The following is a 13,605-nucleotide window of genomic DNA, read 5'->3' as shown; positions in this document are numbered from 1 at the left end:
TCATCAACATGGACAACAGATTTCCTGAAGAGCAGCTAGCTATGTGTGGTACCAGGCCACGCAACAAAAGCAACGTTTTTTGTTCGTTTTTATTTTTAAATGGACACCATTAGCACGGGTGATAAATGATGAAGGGGGAGCGGGAAGGGAATAGAAGCGCCCAAAACCAATGAAAATGCTCAGAACGTTGGTAGTGAATACAGCCCGCGTTCCAAGCATTCTAATAGGTTGACAGCGACTCCCAGGGTACTAATGTTCCTTCAGCCACCTCGGTCCCATTGTTCTTCTAGGACAGAAGGGCCAATGACTTGGGGACGGCGTCTCAATGAAAGAAATTGGGAAGAGCCGCCTAGGTGAATGCATCTTGTAGTGTTACCAGCCAGCTTAAAACGGACTCTGTTACGTAGCCCCTAGACTATGTTGCACACAGGAGAGGATGGTGAAAACTAAAGATGGGAATGTTCATGTTTTCTCCAATGTGGCAGACCCAGTGTTCTTCATACTAAGGGGCTTTTCCCCAACCTGATTGCTTCGAGTGAATTGAAAGAAATGATTGAAAGAGATAAAGTGTTGAAGAGGAGCGAATCATGCCATTAATAAACCAATAGCTATTAATTTATGAATCTTTTATAACGTGCTTAATACCGGAGACCAGTCTCTAAGCGTGGGACCGGGATTCTAACCTGCGTTGCTCTACGTTGTTTGGCTTCCAAGACAAACACATTGCCCCTGAGCATCCTCCCGGCCTATAACGAAGTCAGAACATTGTAATGAGTCTCTCATCTCAGTGTACCCGGCAGCTATGACCGAGTAAAATAGTACATTTAAAAAGCTGCAACCATCTGGAATTTGACCATGTAGTCTTCATGCTCACCCCTCCTCTTAACTACCTCTGCCAGGGTTTTCGTAGCAACCAACAAGAGATGTTCTTGCCTTGGAAGCAAGACGACACAGTGCAACACAGGTTCGATCCCCGGATCATGCTTAAAAAACTCTGGGTATTAAGCGTGTTCTAAATAACCTATCATATCATACCATACCAATGGCTTTTGAACACATATCTTTTCCTGCATTTTCGTGCCTTCTATGAGGATGGACCCCATACAGGGATCTGCATCCTTTGGCTCTCCAGACGTTTTGAACTACAACTCCCATCAGCCCTAGCCAGCATAGTCAATGATGATTGTGATGGGAGTCATAGTCCAAAACATCTAGAGATCCACAGATTGCAGATTGTACAATGCTTGCGCAGTGAGCTCTGTGGCGTCTAGGCGCATCCCGCCCATTGAAGATTCTCCGAGGGTCCAGGCACTGAAGAGCGATCGAGGCCTAGTTAATGAAGAAGGTTTTAATGGACTTTTAGAAGGAGAGCTGCGATAGGGGGGCTTTCATGGAGACGGGTTGCTGGTGCCACAGATTTGAGGTCATTAATGGAGACTAGGGCTCACCCCCAACCACTCTAAAAAAAAAAAAAAAAACTAGAAGTGAGGAGGGAAAGTAGCTGGTGGTTGAAGGCTTTCAGGTTCCTGGTGGGAATGCTTGAGATGTGGAGGACTCTAAGTAAGCTGGGACAGAGGGATCTTGAGCATATGTGCACATGTCATAGCCTTTCAACATTTTATCTGCAGTGGAAGAGGTACTTGCTTAGTAAAGACCCATTTTTGTTTGTCGACTTGGGCTTACTAGGTGTTCCAGTTTGAAAATGACATAAAGCCATTCTTCGAAGTTACAATCTTTCAACTTTGTTTAAAGGGCACATTTATCCAAGGCCTTGCCCATCAGGATAACAGTCTCTTCTCAGGCTGATAAAAGCGCAGAGCGTCAGAAAGGTGAGGTTTCATGACTTTGGAACCTGACGACCTACAGGTATACGCGTCCATCAATCATTTTAGAATGGGTCTGAGGAACAGTGCCTCCATAAGTCCATACCTGCGCCTGAGCCTCCACCCGCCAGAGGGCAGTATTTCTGGTGTCAAGGCATGCATGCTCCAAGGAACCCACGTGGTCTCGTGCAATCAAGGCGTGCATGCTCCAAGGTGCCCACATGGTCTCGTGCTATCAAGGCGTGCATGCTTGAAGGAACCCACGTGGTCTTGTGCTATCAAGGCATGCATGCTCCAAGGAACCCACGTGGTCTCGTGCTATCAAGGCATGCATGCTCCAAGCAACCCACATGGTCTCGTGCTATCAAAGCGTGCATGCTCCAAGGACCCCACATGGTCTCGTGCTATCCCAAGCTGCCCACATGGTCTCGTGCTATCAAGGCATGCATGCTCCAAGGAACCCACGTGGTCTCGTGCTATCAAGGCGTGCATGCTCCAAGGAACCCACGTGGTCTGGTGCTATCAAGGCGTGTATGCTCCAAGGAACCCATGTGGTCTCGTGCTTTCAAAGCATGCATGCTCCAAGGAACCCACATAGTCTCGTGCTATCATGGCGTGCATGCTCCAAGGAACCCACATGGTCTTGTGCTACCAAGGCGTGCATGCTCCAAGGAACCCACATGGTCTCGTGCTATCAAGGCGTGCCTGCTCCAAGGAACCCACATGGTCTCGTGCTATCAAGGCATGCATGCTCCAAGGAGCTCACATGGGCTCGTGCTATCAAGGTGTGCATGCTCCAAGGAACCCACATGGTCTCGTGCTATCAAGGCATGTGTGATATCGAGGAACCCACAGGGTCTCATGCTAGCAAGGCGTGCATGCTCCAAGGAACCCACATAGTCACGTGCTACCAAGGCATGCATGCTCTAAGGAACCCACATGGTCTCGTGCAATGGTCTTGTGCTATCAAGGCATGTGTGATATCAAGGAACCCACAGGGTCTCGTGCTAGCAAGGCATGCATGCTCCAAGGATCCCACATGGTCTCATGCTATCAAGGCGTGCATGCTCCAAGGAACTCATATGGTCTCGTGTTATCAAGGTGTGCATGCTCCAAGGAACCCACATGGCCTTGTGTTATCAAGGCATGCATGCTCCAAGGAACCCGCATGATCTCGTGCTATCAAGGCGTGCATGCTCCAAGGAACTCACATGGTCTCGTGTTATCAAGGTGTGCATGCTCCAAGGATTCCACATGGTCTTGTGCTATCAAGGCATGCACGCTCGAAGGAACCCACATGGTCTCGTGCTATCAAGGCATGCATGCTCCAAGGAATCCAAATGGTCTTGTGCTAGCAAGGCACAGGGTCTCGTGCTAGCAAGGCATGCATGCTCCAAGGATCCCACATGGTCTCCTGCTATCAAGGCATGCATGCTCCAAGGATACCACATGGTCTCCTGATACCAAGGCGTGCCTGCTCCAAGGAACCCACATGGTCTCGTGCTATCAAGGCATGCATGCTCCAAGGATCCCACATGGTGTCGTGCTAGCAAGGAACCCACATGGTCTCGTGCTATCAAGGCGTGCAAGCTCCAAGGAACCCATATGGTCTCGTGCTACCAAAGCATGCATGCTCCAAGGAACCCACATGGTCTCGTGCTAGCAAGGAACCCACATGGTCTCGTGCTAGCAAGGCATGCATGCTCCAAGGAACCCACATGGTCTTGTGCTAGCAAGGAACCCACATGGTCTCGTGCTATCAAGGCATGCATGCTCCAAGAAACCCACATGGTCTCATGCAATGGTCTTGTACTATCAAGGCATGCGTGATATCAAGGAACCCACAGGGTCTCGTGCTAGCAAGGCATGCATGCTCCAAGGATCCCACATGGTCTCGTGCTATCAAGGCTTGCATGCTGCAGGGAGCCCACATGGCCTTGTGTTATCAAGGCATGCATGCTCCAAGGAACCCACATGGTCTCGTACTATCAAGGCATGCATGCTCCAATGAGCCCACATGGTCTCATGCTATCAAGGCATGCAAGCTCCAAGGAAGCCAAATGGTCTTGTGCTAGCAAGGCACAGGGTCTCGTGCTAGCAAGGCATGCATGCTCCACGGATCCCACATGGTCTCGTGCTATCAAGGCATGTATGCTCCAAGGAATCCACATGGTCTTGTGCTATCAAGGCGTGCATTCTCCAAGGAGCCTACATGGTCTCGTGCTAGCAAGATGTGCATGCTCCAAGGAACCCACGTGGTCTCGTGCTATCAAGGCATGCCTGCTCCAAGGAACCCACGTGGTCTCGTGCTATCAAGGCATGCCTGCTCCAAGGAACCCACATGGTCTTGTGCTATCAAGGTGTGCATGCTCCAAGGAACCCACAGGGTCTCGTGCTAGCAAGGTGTGCATGCTCCAAGGAACCCACATGGGCTTGTGCTATCAAGGCATGCATGCTCCAAGGAACCCATATGGTCTCGTGCTACCAAGGCATGCATGCTCCAAGGAACCCACATGGTCTCGTGCAATGGTCTTTTACTATCAAGGCATGTGTGATATCATGGAACCCACAGGGTCTTGTGTTAGCAAGGCATGCATGCTCCAAAGATCCCACTTGGTCTCGTGCTATCAAGGCATGCATGCTCCAAGGAACCCACATGGCCTTGTGTTATCAAGGCATGCATGCTCCAAGGAACCTGCATGGTCTTGTGCTATCAAGGCGTGCATGCTACAAGGAACGCACATGGTCTTGTGTTAGCAAGGCATGCATGCTCCAAGGAACCCACATGGTCTTGTGCTATCAAGGCGTGCCTGTTCCAAGGAGCCCACATGGGCTTGTGCTATCAAGGCGTGCATGCTCCAAGGAACCCACATTGTCTCGTGCTATCAAGGCATGTGTGATATCGAGGAACCCACAGGGTCTCATGCTAAAGGCGTGCATGCTCCAAGGAACCCACATAGTCTCGTGCTACCAAGGCATGCATGCTCCAAGGAACCCACATGGTCTCGTGCAATGGTCTTGTGCTATCAAGGCATGTGTGATATCAAGGAACCCACAGGGTCTCGTGCTAGCAAGGCATGCATGCTCCAAGAATACCACATGGTCTCGTGCTATCAAGGCATGCATGCTCCAAGGAACCCAGGTGGCCTTGTGTTATCAAGGCATGCATGCTCCAAGGAACCCGCATGGTCTCGTGCTATCAAGGCGTGCATGCTCCAAGGAACCCACATGGTCTCGTGCTACCAAGGCATGCATGCTCCAAGGAACCCACATGGTCTCGTGCAATGGTCTTGTGCTATCAAGGCATGTGTGATAGCAAGGAACCCACATGGTCTCGTGCTAGCAAGGCATGCATGCTCCAAGGATACCACATGGTCTCGTGCTATCAAGGCATGCATGCTCCAAGGAACCCACATGGTCTTGTGCTATCAAGGCATGCATGCTCCAAGGAACCCACATGGCCTTGTGTTATCAAGGCATGCATGCTCCAAGGAACCTGCATGGTCTCGTGCTATCAAGGCGTGCATGCTACAAGGAACCCATATGGTCTCGTGTTAGCAAGGCATGCATACTCCAAGGATCCCACATGGTCTCGTGCTATCAAGGCTTGCATGCTCCAAGGAGCCCACATGGCCTTGTGTTATCAAGGCATGCATGCTCCAAGGAACCCACATAGTCTCGTACTATCAAGGCATGCATGCTCCAAGGAGCCTACATGGTCTCATGCTATCAAGGCATGCAAGCTCCAAGGAATCCAAATGGTCTTGTGCTAGCAAGGCACAGGGTCTCGTGCTAGCAAGGCATGCATGCTCCACGGATCCCACATGGTCTCGTGCTACCAAGGCATGCATGCTCCAAGGAACCTGCATGGTCTCGTGCTATCAAGGCGTGCATGCTACAAGGAACCCACATGGTCTCGTGCAATGGTCTTGTGCTATCAAGGCATGTGTAATATCAAGGAACCCACAGGGTCTCGTGCTAGCAAAGCATGCATGCTCCAAGGAACCTGCATGGTCTCGTGCTAGCAAGGCATGCATGCTCCAAGGAACCCACATGGCCTTGTGTTATCAAGACATGCATGCTCCAAGGAACCTGCATGGTCTCGTGCTATCAAGGCGTGCATGCTACAAGGAACCCACATGGTCTCGTGTTAGCAAGGCATGCATGCTCCAAGGATCCGACATGGTCTCGTGCTATCAAGGCATGCATGCTCCAAGGAACCCACATGGTCTCGTGCTATCAAGGCATGCATGCTTCAAGGAGCCTACATGGTCTCATGCTATCAAGGCATGCATGCTCCAAGGAATCCACATGGTCTTGTGCTAGCAAGGCACAGGGTCTCGTGCTAGCAAGGCAAGCATGCTCCATGGATCCCACATTGTCTCGTGCTAGCAAGGCAGGCATGCTCCAAGGAACCCACATGGTCTCCTGGTATCAAGGCGTGCATGCTCCAAGGAATCCACATGGTCTTGTGCTATCAAGGCATGCATACTCCAAGGATCCCACATGGTCTCGTGCTAGCAAGGCATGCATGCTCCAAGGAACCCACTTGGACCTTGTGCTAGCAAGGAACCCACATGGTCTCGTGCTATCAAGGCATGCATGCTCCAAGGAACCCACATGGTCTCCTGCTATCAAGGCGTACATGCTCCAAGAATCCCACATGGTCTTGTGCTATCAAAGCATGCATGCTCCAAGGAATCCACATGGTCTTGTGCTATCAAGGCGTGCATGCTCCAAGGAGCCTACATGGTCTCGTGCTAGCAAGGCAGGCATGCTCCAAGGACCCCACATGGTCTCGTGCTATCAAGGCGTGCATGCTCCAAGAAGCCGACATGGTCTCGTGCTAGCAAGGTAGGCATGCTCCAAGGAACCCATGTGGTCTCATGCTATCAAGGCAGGCATGCTCCAAGGAACCCACATGATTTCGTGCTATCAAGGCGTGCATGATCCACGGAACCCCCATGGTCTCGTGCTATCAAGACATGCATGCTCCAAGGAACCCACATGGTCTCATGCTATCAAGGTATGCATGCTCCAAGGAACCCACATGGTCTTGTGCTATCAAGGCGTGCCTGTTCCAAGGAGCCCACATGGGCTCATGCTAGCAAGGCGTGCATGCTCCAAGGAGCCCACATGGCCTTGTGTTATCAAGGCATGCATGCTCCAAGGAACCCGCATGGTCTCGTGCTATCAAGGCGTGCATGCTACAAGGAACCCATATGATCTCGTGTTAGCAAGGCATGCATGCTCCAAGGATCACACATGGTCTCATGCTATCAAGGCATGCATGCTCCAAGGAATCCACATGGCCTTGTGTTATCAAGGCATGCATGCTCCAAGGAACCCGCATGGTCTTGTGCTATCAAGGAGTGCATGCTACAAGGAACCCACATGGTCTCGTGCAATGGTCTTGTACTATCAAGGCATGTGTGATATCAAGGAACTCACAGGGTCTTGTGCTACCAAGGCATGCATGCTCCAAGGAACCCACATGGCCTTGTGTTATCAAGGCATGTATGCTCCAAGGAACCTGCATGGTCTCGTGCTATCAAGGCATGCATGCTACAAGGAACCCACATGGTCTCGTGTTAGCAAGGCATGCATGCTCCAAGGATCCCACATGGTCTCGTGCTATCAGGGCAGGCATGCTCCAAGGAACCCACATGGTCTCGTGCTATCAAGGCATGCATGCTCCAAGGAGCCTACATGGTCTCATGCTATCAAGGCATGCATGCTCCAAGGAATCCAAATGGTCTTGTGCTAGCAAGGCACAGGGTCTCGTGCTAGCAAGGCATGCATGCTCAAAGGGTCCCATATGGTCTCGTGCTATCAAGGCATGCATGCTCCAAGGAACCCACATGGTCTCCTGCTATCAAGGCGTGCATGCTCCAAGGAACATACATGGTCTCCTGCTATCAAGGCATGCATGCTCCAAGGAACCCACATGGTCTCCTGCTATCAAGGCGTGCATACTCCAAGGATCCCACATGGTCTCGTGCTAGCAAGGCATGCAAGCTCCAAGGAACCCACATGGACCTCGTGCTAGCAAGGAACCCACATGGTCTCATGCTATCAAGGCATGCATGCTCCAAGGAACCCACATGGTCTCCTGCTATCAAGGTGTACATGCTCCAAGAATCCCACACGGTCTCGTGCTATCAAAGCATGCATGCTCCAAGGATCCCACATGGTCTCGTGCTATCAAGGCATGCATGCTCCAAGGAATCCACATGGTCTTGTGCTATCAAGGCGTGCATGCTCCAAGGAGCCTACTTGGTCTCGTGCTAGCAAGGCAGGCATGCTCCAAGGAACCCATATGGTCTCGTGCTATCATGGCGTGCATGCTCCAAGAAGCCTACATGGTCTCGTGCTAGCAAGGTAGGCATGCTCCAAGGAACCCATGTGGTCTCATGCTTTCAAGGCAGGCATGCTCCAAGGAACCCACATGGTCTCGTGCTATCAAGGCGTGCATGCTCCATGGAACCCCCATGGTCTCGTGCTATCAAGACATGCATGCTCCAAGGAACCCACATGGTCTCATGCTATCAAGGTATGCATGCTCCAAGGAACCCACATGGTCTTGTGCTATCAAGGCGTGCCTGCTCCAAGTAACCCACATGGGCTCGTGCTAGCAAGGCGTGCATGCTCCAAGGAGCCCACATGGGCTCGTGCTATCAAGGCGTGCATGCTCCAAGGATCCCACATGGTCTTGTGCTAGCAAGGCATGCATGCTCCAAGGGACCCATATGGTCTCGTGTTATTAAGGCATGCATGCTCCAAGGAACCCACATGGTCTGGTGCTATCAAAGCGTGCATGCTCCAAGGATCCCACATGGTCTCGTGCTATCAAGGCATGCATGCTTCAAGGAATCCACATGGTCTTGTGCTATCAAGGCATGCATGCTCCAAGGAGCCTACATGGTCTCGTGCTAGCAAGGCAGGCATGCTCCAAGGAACCCACATGGTCTTGTGCTATCAAGGCGTGCATGCTCCAAGGAGCCTACATGGTCTTATGCTATCAAGGAATGCCTGCTCCAAGGAACCCACGTGGTCTCGTGCTATCAAGGCATGCCTGCTCCAAGGAACCCACATGGTCTCGTGCTATCAAGGTGTGCATGCTCCAAGGAACCCACAGGGTCTCGTGCTAGCAAGGTGTGCATGCTCCAAGGAACCCACATGGGCTTGTGCTATCAAGGCATGCATGCTCCAAGGAACCCATATGGTCTCGTGCTACCAAGGCATGCATGCTCCAAGGAACCCACATGGTCTCGTGCAATGGTCTTGTACTATCAAGGCATGTGTGATATCAAGGAACCCACAGGGTCTTGTGTTAGCAAGGCATGCATGCTCCAAAGATCCCACTTGGTCTCGTGCTATCAAGGCATGCATGCTCCAAGGAACCCACATGGCCTTGTGTTATCAAGGCATGCATGCTCCAAGGAACCTGCATGGTCTTGTGCTATCAAGGCGTGCATGCTACAAGGAACGCACATGGTCTTGTGTTAGCAAGGCATGCATGCTCCAAGGAACCCACATGGTCTTGTGCTATCAAGGCGTGCCTGTTCCAAGGAGCCCACATGGGCTTGTGCTATCAAGGCGTGCATGCTCCAAGGAACCCACATTGTCTCGTGCTATCAAGGCATGTGTGATATCGAGGAACCCACAGGGTCTCATGCTAAAGGCGTGCATGCTCCAAGGAACCCACATAGTCTCGTGCTACCAAGGCATGCATGCTCCAAGGAACCCACATGGTCTCGTGCAATGGTCTTGTGCTATCAAGGCATGTGTGATATCAAGGAACCCACAGGGTCTCGTGCTAGCAAGGCATGCATGCTCCAAGAATACCACATGGTCTCGTGCTATCAAGGCATGCATGCTCCAAGGAACCCACATGGCCTTGTGTTATCAAGGCATGCATGCTCCAAGGAACCCGCATGGTCTCGTGCTATCAAGGCGTGCATGCTCCAAGGAACCCACATGGTCTCGTGCTACCAAGGCATGCATGCTCCAAGGAACCCACATGGTCTCGTGCAATGGTCTTGTGCTATCAAGGCATGTGTGATAGCAAGGAACCCACATGGTCTCGTGCTAGCAAGGCATGCATGCTCCAAGGATACCACATGGTCTCGTGCTATCAAGGCATGCATGCTCCAAGGAACCCACATGGTCTTGTGCTATCAAGGCATGCATGCTCCAAGGAACCCACATGGCCTTGTGTTATCAAGGCATGCATGCTCCAAGGAACCTGCATGGTCTCGTGCTATCAAGGCGTGCATGCTACAAGGAACCCATATGGTCTTGTGTTAGCAAGGCATGCATACTCCAAGGATCCCACATGGTCTCGTGCTATCAAGGCTTGCATGCTCCAAGGAGCCCACATGGCCTTGTGTTATCAAGGCATGCATGCTCCAAGGAACCCACATGGTCTCGTACTATCAAGGCATGCATGCTCCAAGGAGCCTACATGGTCTCATGCTATCAAGGCATGCAAGCTCCAAGGAATCCAAATGGTCTTGTGCTAGCAAGGCACAGGGTCTCGTGCTAGCAAGGCATGCATGCTCCACGGATCCCACATGGTCTCGTGCTACCAAGGCATGCATGCTCCAAGGAACCTGCATGGTCTTGTGCTATCAAGGCGTGCATGCTACAAGGAACCCACATGGTCTCGTGCAATGGTCTTGTGCTATCAAGGCATGTGTAATATCAAGGAACCCACAGGGTCTCGTGCTAGCAAGGCGTGCATGCTCCAAGGAACCTGCATGGTCTCGTGCTAGCAAGGCATGCATGCTCCAAGGAACCCACATGGCCTTGTGTTATCAAGACATGCATGCTCCAAGGAACCTGCATGGTCTCGTGCTATCAAGGCGTGCATGCTACAAGGAACCCACATGGTCTCGTGTTAGCAAGGCATGCATGCTCCAAGGATCCGACATGGTCTCGTGCTATCAAGGCATGCATGCTCCAAGGAACCCACATGGTCTCGTGCTATCAAGGCATGCATGCTTCAAGGAGCCTACATGGTCTCATGCTATCAAGGCATGCATGCTCCAAGGAATCCACATGGTCTTGTGCTAGCAAGGCACAGGGTCTCGTGCTAGCAAGGCAAGCATGCTCCATGGATCCCACATTGTCTCGTGCTAGCAAGGCAGGCATGCTCCAAGGAACCCACATGGTCTCCTGGTATCAAGGCGTGCATGCTCCAAGGAATCCACATGGTCTTGTGCTATCAAGGCATGCATACTCCAAGGATCCCACATGGTCTCGTGCTAGCAAGGCATGCATGCTCCAAGGAACCCACTTGGACCTTGTGCTAGCAAGGAACCCACATGGTCTCGTGCTATCAAGGCATGCATGCTCCAAGGAACCCACATGGTCTCCTGCTATCAAGGCGTACATGCTCCAAGAATCCCACATGGTCTTGTGCTATCAAAGCATGCATGCTCCAAGGAATCCACATGGTCTTGTGCTATCAAGGCGTGCATGCTCCAAGGAGCCTACATGGTCTCGTGCTAGCAAGGCAGGCATGCTCCAAGGACCCCACATGGTCTCGTGCTATCAAGGCGTGCATGCTCCAAGAAGCCGACATGGTCTCGTGCTAGCAAGGTAGGCATGCTCCAAGGAACCCATGTGGTCTCATGCTATCAAGGCAGGCATGCTCCAAGGAACCCACATGATTTCGTGCTATCAAGGCGTGCATGATCCACGGAACCCCCATGGTCTCGTGCTATCAAGACATGCATGCTCCAAGGAACCCACATGGTCTCATGCTATCAAGGTATGCATGCTCCAAGGAACCCACATGGTCTTGTGCTATCAAGGCGTGCCTGTTCCAAGGAGCCCACATGGGCTCATGCTAGCAAGGCGTGCATGCTCCAAGGAGCCCACATGGCCTTGTGTTATCAAGGCATGAATGCTCCAAGGAACCCGCATGGTCTCGTGCTATCAAGGCGTGCATGCTACAAGGAACCCATATGATCTCGTGTTAGCAAGGCATGCATGCTCCAAGGATCCCACATGGTCTCATGCTATCAAGGCATGCATGCTCCAAGGAATCCACATGGCCTTGTGTTATCAAGGCATGCATGCTCCAAGGAACCCGCATGGTCTTGTGCTATCAAGGAGTGCATGCTACAAGGAACCCACATGGTCTCGTGCAATGGTCTTGTACTATCAAGGCATGTGTGATATCAAGGAACTCACAGGGTCTTGTGCTACCAAGGCATGCATGCTCCAAGGAACCCACATGGCCTTGTGTTATCAAGGCATGTATGCTCCAAGGAACCTGCATGGTCTCGTGCTATCAAGGCATGCATGCTACAAGGAACCCACATGGTCTCGTGTTAGCAAGGCATGCATGCTCCAAGGATCCCACATGGTCTCGTGCTATCAGGGCAGGCATGCTCCAAGGAACCCACATGGTCTCGTGCTATCAAGGCATGCATGCTCCAAGGAGCCTACATGGTCTCATGCTATCAAGGCATGCATGCTCCAAGGAATCCAAATGGTCTTGTGCTAGCAAGGCACAGGGTCTCGTGCTAGCAAGGCATGCATGCTCAAAGGGTCCCATATGGTCTCGTGCTATCAAGGCATGCATGCTCCAAGGAACCCACATGGTCTCCTGCTATCAAGGCGTGCATGCTCCAAGGAACATACATGGTCTCCTGCTATCAAGGCATGCATGCTCCAAGGAACCCACATGGTCTCCTGCTATCAAGGCGTGCATACTCCAAGGATCCCACATGGTCTCGTGCTAGCAAGGCATGCAAGCTCCAAGGAACCCACATGGACCTCGTGCTAGCAAGGAACCCACATGGTCTCATGCTATCAAGGCATGCATGCTCCAAGGAACCCACATGGTCTCCTGCTATCAAGGTGTACATGCTCCAAGAATCCCACACGGTCTTGTGCTATCAAAGCATGCATGCTCCAAGGATCCCACATGGTCTCGTGCTATCAAGGCATGCATGCTCCAAGGATCCCACATGGTCTCGTGCTATCAAGGCATGCATGCTCCAAGGAATCCACATGGTCTTGTGCTATCAAGGCGTGCATGCTCCAAGGAGCCTACTTGGTCTCGTGCTAGCAAGGCAGGCATGCTCCAAGGAACCCATATGGTCTCGTGCTATCATGGCGTGCATGCTCCAAGAAGCCTACATGGTCTCGTGCTAGCAAGGTAGGCATGCTCCAAGGAACCCATGTGGTCTCATGCTTTCAAGGCAGGCATGCTCCAAGGAACCCACATGGTCTCGTGCTATCAAGGCGTGCATGCTCGATGGAACCCCCATGGTCTCGTGCTATCAAGACATGCATGCTCCAAGGAACCCACATGGTCTCTTGCTATCAAGGTATGCATGCTCCAAGGAACCCACATGGTCTTGTGCTATCAAGGCGTGCCTGCTCCAAGTAACCCACATGGGCTCGTGCTAGCAAGGCGTGCATGCTCCAAGGAGCCCACATGGGCTCGTGCTATCAAGGCGTGCATGCTCCAAGGATCCCACATGGTCTTGTGCTAGCAAGGCATGCATGCTCCAAGGGACCCATATGGTCTCGTGTTATTAAGGCATGCATGCTCCAAGGAACCCACATGGTCTGGTGCTATCAAAGCGTGCATGCTCCAAGGATCCCACATGGTCTCGTGCTATCAAGGCATGCATGCTTCAAGGAATCCACATGGTCTTGTGCTATCAAGGCGTGCATGCTCCAAGGAGCCTACATGGTCTCGTGCTAGCAAGGCAGACATGCTCCAAGGAACCCACATGGTCTTGTGCTATCAAGGCGT

The sequence above is a fragment of the Ambystoma mexicanum genome, chromosome 9 (assembly GCF_040938575.1).
Source record: "Ambystoma mexicanum isolate Mex_15411 chromosome 9, UKY_AmexF1_1, whole genome shotgun sequence".
Taxonomy (NCBI): Eukaryota; Metazoa; Chordata; class Amphibia; order Caudata; family Ambystomatidae; genus Ambystoma; species Ambystoma mexicanum.
This window is presented reverse-complemented; position numbering follows the sequence as displayed.